Genomic DNA, 8071 nt, shown 5'->3' with positions numbered 1-8071 from the left:
TCTCTCTCTCTCTCTCTCTCTCTCTCTCTCTCTCTCTCTCTCTCTCTCTCTGTGTGTGTATTATAATACCCATTTTCTTTGGGAGGGAGTCCCTAATTCCAAGGGCATAGGAAGAAAAATCTCTTCCATCAAGGAGAGACATGTGCCGATTCCATGTTTTCTCTGCCCAATCTAGAGGGGTATTTACTCCGCTTCTTGCCCAAATTGAACGCTCTAAACATTGTCTGTCTCTGGCCACGGACGTGGAAGCTGAATTTGTAATGTAAGAGAGGCTTTTGACGCTGCCAATGTTATCACTTTCTGACATGCCAACATCACAACATCCAGTGATTAGGACTCTGGTGTGTGTGTTTGTATTTGTATGATTGAGTGTTTGTTGTGTGGCGGAGGTGCAGATTGTCTGTCATAAACTCTGGAGACAATCATGCAAATAAAAGCCATTGTAGTAGTAAGAATTATTTAAATAGTTTAGAAAATAAGAACATGGCATGCGTGTTTTCCCGAAGAACAAAATTGAAACTGAAAAGTTGCTCCATAAAATATTATTACAGACATATATCATAGTACAATCTGGCCAGCTGTATATAGTAATATGAAAGGGGTTTTAATTGGAGTCAGTTTAGTTGCCGGACTACAGCAATACAGCGGTCTACCGTACAAGTCCTGTCACGGTCGACTGCGACCAAGTAGGTTAAGTGTAGCACTTAAGTCCTGCCTGATCAGCCATGGTAGAGACAGCCCTGGGGCATTTAGATCAAAGACAGTGGCATTTACGATTGGGGTGTGTTGGTGGTGGATTGCTTCATTTTTGTGGTGTTGTTTTGATAAAAGAATTTTGAGGGGTAAAGAGTATGATTAACAAACAAGTCCAGACAGCACATGACTAGGTGGGAATAACGTAGATGGCAGGTGATGGATACCTTTATTTATCAAGGTACAATGTATTTTTGTGGTGATAACGATTACGATTGACAAGTAAGTTTAGTAAGTCACGACAGCAAGTGACCAGACTTCGACAAGCAGGTGCTGAGAGCATTTAGATCAAAGTTGAGAGGACAGATATACATGATGCCAATGACAGTTCTAAACATGTATAAAAGTAAACTGATCCTTGACAAGCTCAGAGAAATATATACTGTAAGGTTTCTACTGGTACAGGACATCATCATTTAATCATTATGCTGCTGTGATGGCACTGAAGGGGTATATGGAGAAACTACATCTTTGAATAACTCCAGGTGTATGATCACTTATGATTTGATGGACACTATGAAAATTTAGATTCAAATTCAAATCATGAAAAATAACTGTCTAAATGTCATCTCAAGTTTCTAAATTTGCCTATTGGTACTCAAATCCAGTGGCGGTGGGTGGACCAAAATTTGGGTGGGGCTTAGGTTTCTTCCAGGGTTTTTTTTACCACCAAATAGAAAGCAATAAGAATTAAACAGTGATGATTTTTCTATACTCACAGTGAGCCACGGCAGTTTGAGAACCATTCAAACGAGAAGAGTTGCCTTTGTTTTCAATCTCTTTGTCCTTAGTTAAATTCTTGTTGATGGTAGGGACGAAGCCGATTCACCTCCAAATTTCCTCTAATTAGTTTTCGTGTGATGAAAAAGTTATAACTGTTAAATCTCAGCAGCACAAACACAAACATGCACACACAGCACTTCAAACATAATACTTCTATGAGCTGGATTAGGCCGTGTAGTCGAGAAAGTTGAACGCACCCAACAAAGAACCAATGAGCGCATTGGTATCTGTGTCTGTGGGGGAAAGTGTGTCGTAAACTTTCACCCCATTGTCAGGGCTAGGAGAACGTGAGCCCGCAGTACATTGTTATTTTTTCCCAGTCTTCTGCCTTTTTACAAGAAGAGTTTCATTAAGGACGGACAGTGGGAAAAGGGCTCGTCTTTGCTGAGCCCTAAAGACATTTGATTGGCTGCTGGGTTACTATAGTTGTAAGCGGGGACAACAGTGATTGGATAAGCGAGCAAGCCGCCAGGTTGATCACTCTGTGTTCATTCCGTGAGGTCATAACAGTTTCAACTGCTAATTTCATTATGGAGAAACTTTCATTTACTTTAGGATAGAGTTGGGGTGGTGGTTGGGGAGGGGGTCGGGGCTCAAGCCCGTGAGCCCTTCACTACCCACCGCCACTGCTCAAATCCCTAAATTTTACAAGTCATGCACTGTGGGAAATACATTCCGCCAGTTAACCTGAGGCTATGCTTGCAGCACAAAATGAGTTTCCAAAATTGTAAGAGGCTATGCCACTATGGCAGTGCTTGTCTTGCCAACCTCTTTCAGGCCAACACCCACTTTTGCCACCTTTAAGAGGTTAAAACTTTTGTACTGCCCACCCCGATATAAATTTCTAGGCGGGGGCATCAAATAACACCTGTCAACTTGAATCACCAAAAATCTAAAGCCAACACCGTCATCCTGACAGATGCCAAATCTGTCCTGGTCCTACAAACTCTCCAAAAGCCACAAACAGCTCAAGTACGACAACTCCTATCACTCCTAGGTGATCTAAACTCCCAAGCCAACACAACTCTGCGGTGGATACCAGGTCACTGTGGCATTCATGGAAATGAAAAAGCAGACGACTTAGCCAAAGAAGGAGCCAAAATGACCCAGACTGAAGATGGCATGGATCTCTCAGTCTCAGAGTCAAAAACACTAATAACATATGCCTCAAGAAACAGATGGAAAAGGACCCACCCTAAACACAACAGACATGACCCCTACTACATATTAAATAGAGCAGACCAGGTCACAATCTTTAGACTCCGTTGTGGCCACAACAGACTCAAACACCATATGCACACCAAATTAGAAGTGGGAGAATCAGCGATCTGTGAATGTGGACACGACCAAGAAGATGCCAACCATATCCTTCAGCACTGCCCGCGCTACGCCACCCTTCGCACACAGATGTGGCAGAATGTGGCTCCCCTTGAGAGAAAGCTCTATAGATGTCTCCAGAGTTGAAGCGAACTGCACAGTTTGTGCACGACATCGAACTGACTATCTAGCTGCTGTCATCGAGAACGAGGAAGAAGAAGAACACCTGTCACAATCCAGGTGATCCCCACTGCCCATCAAAATTACCAAATTCCCCATTTGTGAGTGATACTATCCAAGTTGGTGGGCACTGTAATGGCATGGTGTGTGCTTCGTCCTGGGGTCAACATGATAAAATTTGCCTGTATCCCAAAAAAACCAAAAGGATCTCAAGAGATCACCTTTGTTCATAAAAAAGAAACAAAGATAAAGACAAGACCAGGATGCAAAAGCTTTGGTAAAGTCTTCAGCATCCTTCAGCTAAGGTGAATGCTAAGGAAAGTCATATACAGTATAACCCGGATAGGTCGAACACAGATAACTCGAAATCCCGAATCTGTCGAACTGTGCCTGCAGTCCCCTTTTTTCTTCTTCTTTATCTTTGTAAGAAAATTACGCAAAGCTCGAACACGAACACCAAATAGTCGAACTAATTACGCTTCCATAGTGGTCTAAAGTCAATGTCCTTTGAGGTGCACTTGGGACAAAATAATAATAATAATTATAAAAAACAGAAAAAGATAAGGTTGGTAAAATAGCATCCCCCCCCCCCCCCACACACACAGAAGAAGAAGCTAACTGTGCCTTTTTTAGCGCGCTACTCGACACGCATGTCCTCTGCGCGTGCCTGGGTCAGAGCCTATGTGGAGCGGGTGAGAGAAGGGTTTGTGTATCACACGATCTGCTGCCCCAACCCCTCTTTGCAAAGTACTGCGCGCTTGGAGGGAGAGGCGGGGTAGGGCTGCACTGTTTCGTCATCGTGTTGTTTACTGTTGCGATTCATGCTTATCTTGTCAAATTGTTTATGTTCTGAAATATTTGAAAAGGCACCGTTCGATTGGTGCAGACTAAAGACTGCTCACACTGACCCGCACAGCCAAACTGTCTTGGTACCGGCAGGCTCATTACCGATCGAACTCAAAAGGATTGCTCATCGTGTTTCTCATTCTCAATCCATCAATTTCAAATTCTCTTTAATTTCAAATTCAAGTCAATACGCATAGATCTAACTTATCTGATCCAGGACAGTGGCCGAAAAAAAGAAAAAATCTCTGTTCTAACCCAATATTTGTTGCTTCCCTTGATTCTCAGACACAGCCGATGCTATTATAACACTGTTCACGTATCCCTCGAACTACCGATGCCAGTCTCGACGAATTCGGGCTATATATGAATGATATTATACTGTATCATAAAAGATCAGACTCACATATAAATCACAAGCAATAGGAAGTCATGTGACTACAATTGTATGGCTTTTTTTTTTCGTCTCTGCAGACGGTCAATTTAGCTTAAGATGCTCACGGTTGTCTTCATGCAGCTTCTTTCAAGGCTAATTTTTCCTATGTTTGAAGCGCACATTCTGTCACAGTGCATGCAGGTCAGTGACGTAGATCGAAGCTCTGTATTTCCACTGTTTTCCTTTCGTCGTTGTCGCTTCTCAGCCTGGTTGTTTCTAAGGCTGCTCTCTTGCATTATAGTTCTTTCCTTTATCATTTTCCTCCATGTTTTCCTGTCCTCAGCTATTTCTTCCAATATGTTAACATCTACTCCAAGCTTAGATAAGCTGTTTTTCCAGGTATCTTTGTACCTCAGTTTTGGTCTTCCTCTTGGTCTCTTTCCCTGGGCAAGCTCTCCATAGAGAAGTTGCTTCGGAATCCGGTTGTCGTCCATTCTCTTGACATGGCCCAGCCATCTCAATCTTTTTTAAACACAGGATAGTTGTCATGCTGTGGAGGTTTGCCCGTGCCAACACTTCTAAATTTGTAACCTTGTCACGCCACGAAATGCCTAAGATCTTGCGGCAGCATCTGAGATGGAAAATGTCGAGGCGCTTTTCTTGTCAGCTGTACAAGGTCCATGTTTCAGATCCATAAAGGAGTGTGCTGAGGACACATGCTTCGTAAATCTTGATCTTTGTTTTGATGGTTAATCTTTTGTTTTTCCATGCTCATTTTGTCAGCCTTCGAGAAGTTGTTGCTGCTTTCCCTATCCTGATGTTGATCTCATAATCAAGTGATGTAGTAGAGCTGATGGTAGACACCAGGTAGCAGAACTTGTCCACTGTCTCAAGTTCCTTGTCGTTCAGCCATGTATGGCTCTGCTCTGCACCTTCTTGGGTAAAGATGACTGTTTTCTTAACACTGATGACTAAGCTAAAGACATTGCATGCTGTTGATAGGCAAACCATCATTATTTGTAGGGTTGATTCACTGTGAGCAACAAGAGCAGCATCATCGGCGAAGAGAAGGTCTCGCACTGTTGCTTTACTGATCTTGGTCTTGGCCTTGAGTCGAGCTAGATTGAAGAGCGACCCATCAGTTCTCCAGTGGAGGAAGACATCCCCTGGTGGCTCTTTGAATGCGTGTTGCAGTAAGACAGCATAATAAGCGCTGAAAAGGGTTGGCGCTAAGACACAACCTTGCTTTACTCCACTATTGATGTTGAAGCTGTTTGATGTTGAACCGTCAAACTGAATGGTGGCCTTCATATCTTCGTGGAATGAGATGATGAGCTGTAGCAGTATTGGGGGACAGCCAATTTTTCCAAGAACCGTGTAGAGTCCTGATCTACTGACTGTATCAAAAGCCTTTGTCAGATCGACGAACGCAGTATGTAACGACAGTTGTTGCTCCCTGCATTTTTCTTGTAGCTGACGAATAGAAAAGCGGTTTAATCTGAAACCACATTGGCTCTCAGGTAGGACTCTTTCTGCTAGTTTCTGAAGTCGCTTCAGGATGATCCCAGCGAATGCTTTTCCATTGACGCTTAGCAGTGAGATACCTCTGTAGTTGTTGCAATCTCCTTTGTCCCCTTTGTTTTTGTAGAGTGTGGTGATTTTGGCATCTCTTATGTCATGTGGAATTTCTGCTTTCATCCAACAAGTCGTCAGTAGCTTGTAGAGATATATGGGAAGAGGGTCTCTTTGTTTTCTTTCAGCACTTCAGCAGGTATGATGTCATTTCCCGCAGCTTTAGAGCAAGCGAGTTCATCAATTGCAGAAGAGTTTTTTTCTGTTGGTGTTGTATCAAGTTTTGACATTTCGGAGAGCTGAAGAAAGGCCTAATGTAGCTGTCTATCAACGTGTCGCTCCTCTGAGTAAAAGTCTGAATAATGTTCCACCCATCTTTCCATTTGTTCCTTCTTGTCTGTCAGCTGTTCACCTGTCGCAGACTTTAGACGTGCCACTTTGTTTGCTGTTGGTCCAATAGCAACTCTGATGTTTTCATACATTTTCCTGATATTACCAGTATCGCTGGCCTGTTGGATTTCTGAGCAAAATTTATCCCAAAACTGATTGGCGCACTTTCTGGTTTCTCTTTGAAGGTTGGATTTAGCAGCACGTAGTTGTTGCTTTGTGCTTTCCGTTGGATTTGTGCTGTTTTATCAGGATTTTACGCTTTTTCTCGAGTAGTGGTGCGAGTGTTGATGCACTGGCTTCAACCCAGTCTTCCTTGCAAAGTCTTTCTATTCCAAAAGTAATCGACGCAGAATTATAAATTATTGTTGATTTCATGCTATTCCATATGTTGTCTGGGGATGAGCTATCTAGATGCTGGAGCTCTTCTTTAACTTGTTCTTGAAATTTTGTCTTTAACGCTGGGTCTTTGGTATTTCTTATGTTGATCTTAGGTTTCTTTTGTTTTTCAGCTCTTGGTGTTTTCTTTGTGACTATCTTTGCCTTAGCTATAACTAAAAGGTGGTCTGTGTTGCAGTCTGCACTGTAGAAGGATCTACTTTGCTTTATCGTGTTGGCATCTTTCTTTCTGACGATGATGAAGTCGATTTGGTGCCAATGGCCTGATCTAGGATGGCACCAAGAAACCTTGTGTCGGTCCTTGCCTCTGTAGAAGGTGTTAGTGGTGCAACGGTTGTTATTTGTGCAGAATTCCAAGAGTCTCTGACCATTCTCGTTGATTTTTCCCAGCCCAAAAGGTCCAAGGCAGGTGGGCCATACTTTGTTTTCAGTACCTACTCTTGCATTGAAGTCGCCCAGTTAGTCTGCCTTTGGGACGATGTTGATTGCATCCTGAAGTTCCTCGTAAAACTGGCCTTTTTGCTCATTTTCTGTTGTTAGGGTTGGGGCGTAGGCGCTGATGAAGTGAGCCTTTCCAGTTTTGGTTTCCATTTCCACGACAGTGATACGTTCGGATATACCTTGGGGGGAGTGCTGATCCTGTTCAGCAATCTGTTGTGTACTGCAAAGCCCACACCATGGATTCTCCTCTCATCTTCCCCAAGACCCTTCCAGAAGAATGTGTAGTTTCTTTCCCTGATGGTACCAGAGTTAGCAAGTCTTGTCTCTTGCTGGGCAGCGATGTCTACATTGAGTTGTGTGAGCTCCCTGTCTATGATTGCTGTTTTTCTGATGTCCTCTGTTTTCTCCAGGTTGGTAATGTCCAATCTGGTCGCTATTGTTCTAACATTCCAGGTCCCCAGTTTCCACGGGGTTAGTTTTACTCTTTTTTGCCTGGTGCTGGATTTAATGTTTGCCTTTCGGTTTTTGTCCTAGCTCCATACATGTACACCCATAGAAGCAAACAGATGTGGCGGATCAGCACCTTACTGACTGGGGGCTGCCCAGTTTGAGACGGGCGGTAGCTGATCAGTGCAACTGAATAGTCACTCCCATCATCAAAGGCGACATCCTGTTTCGCCAAATAAGGATGTCTTATAACCTGTAATCTGCCGCCTCCCGTGTTTTTTCCCTTGCTCATCACAACAAGGATGAAAAGTCCTCTCCATAATCGTATAAATGCTACTGTAGCTGTGGTTGAGCTGTGGGTCTGATCCGCTGTATTTGCTCTTTTGCAGCGTCCTCCCAGAAATCTTGAGATCTTGACTAAGCTAAATGCCTGGGCCTGACTGTATGGAGAACGTGCCTTGCCCAATTTGCACGAACCCCCTCTCGACTTTGCTGATTTAGTCCGCGATGAAGTCAATACATTTGGAACCAGTAGAGTTGCAGGGGCTGCTAGAAGATAGTTCGGATTGTTCC

This window comes from Aplysia californica, unplaced genomic scaffold (genome assembly GCF_000002075.1).
Source record: "Aplysia californica isolate F4 #8 unplaced genomic scaffold, AplCal3.0 scaffold00238, whole genome shotgun sequence".
NCBI classification, from domain to species: domain Eukaryota; kingdom Metazoa; phylum Mollusca; class Gastropoda; order Aplysiida; family Aplysiidae; genus Aplysia; species Aplysia californica.
The sequence above is the reverse complement of the archived record's forward strand: the minus strand, read 5'-3'. Positions refer to the sequence as shown.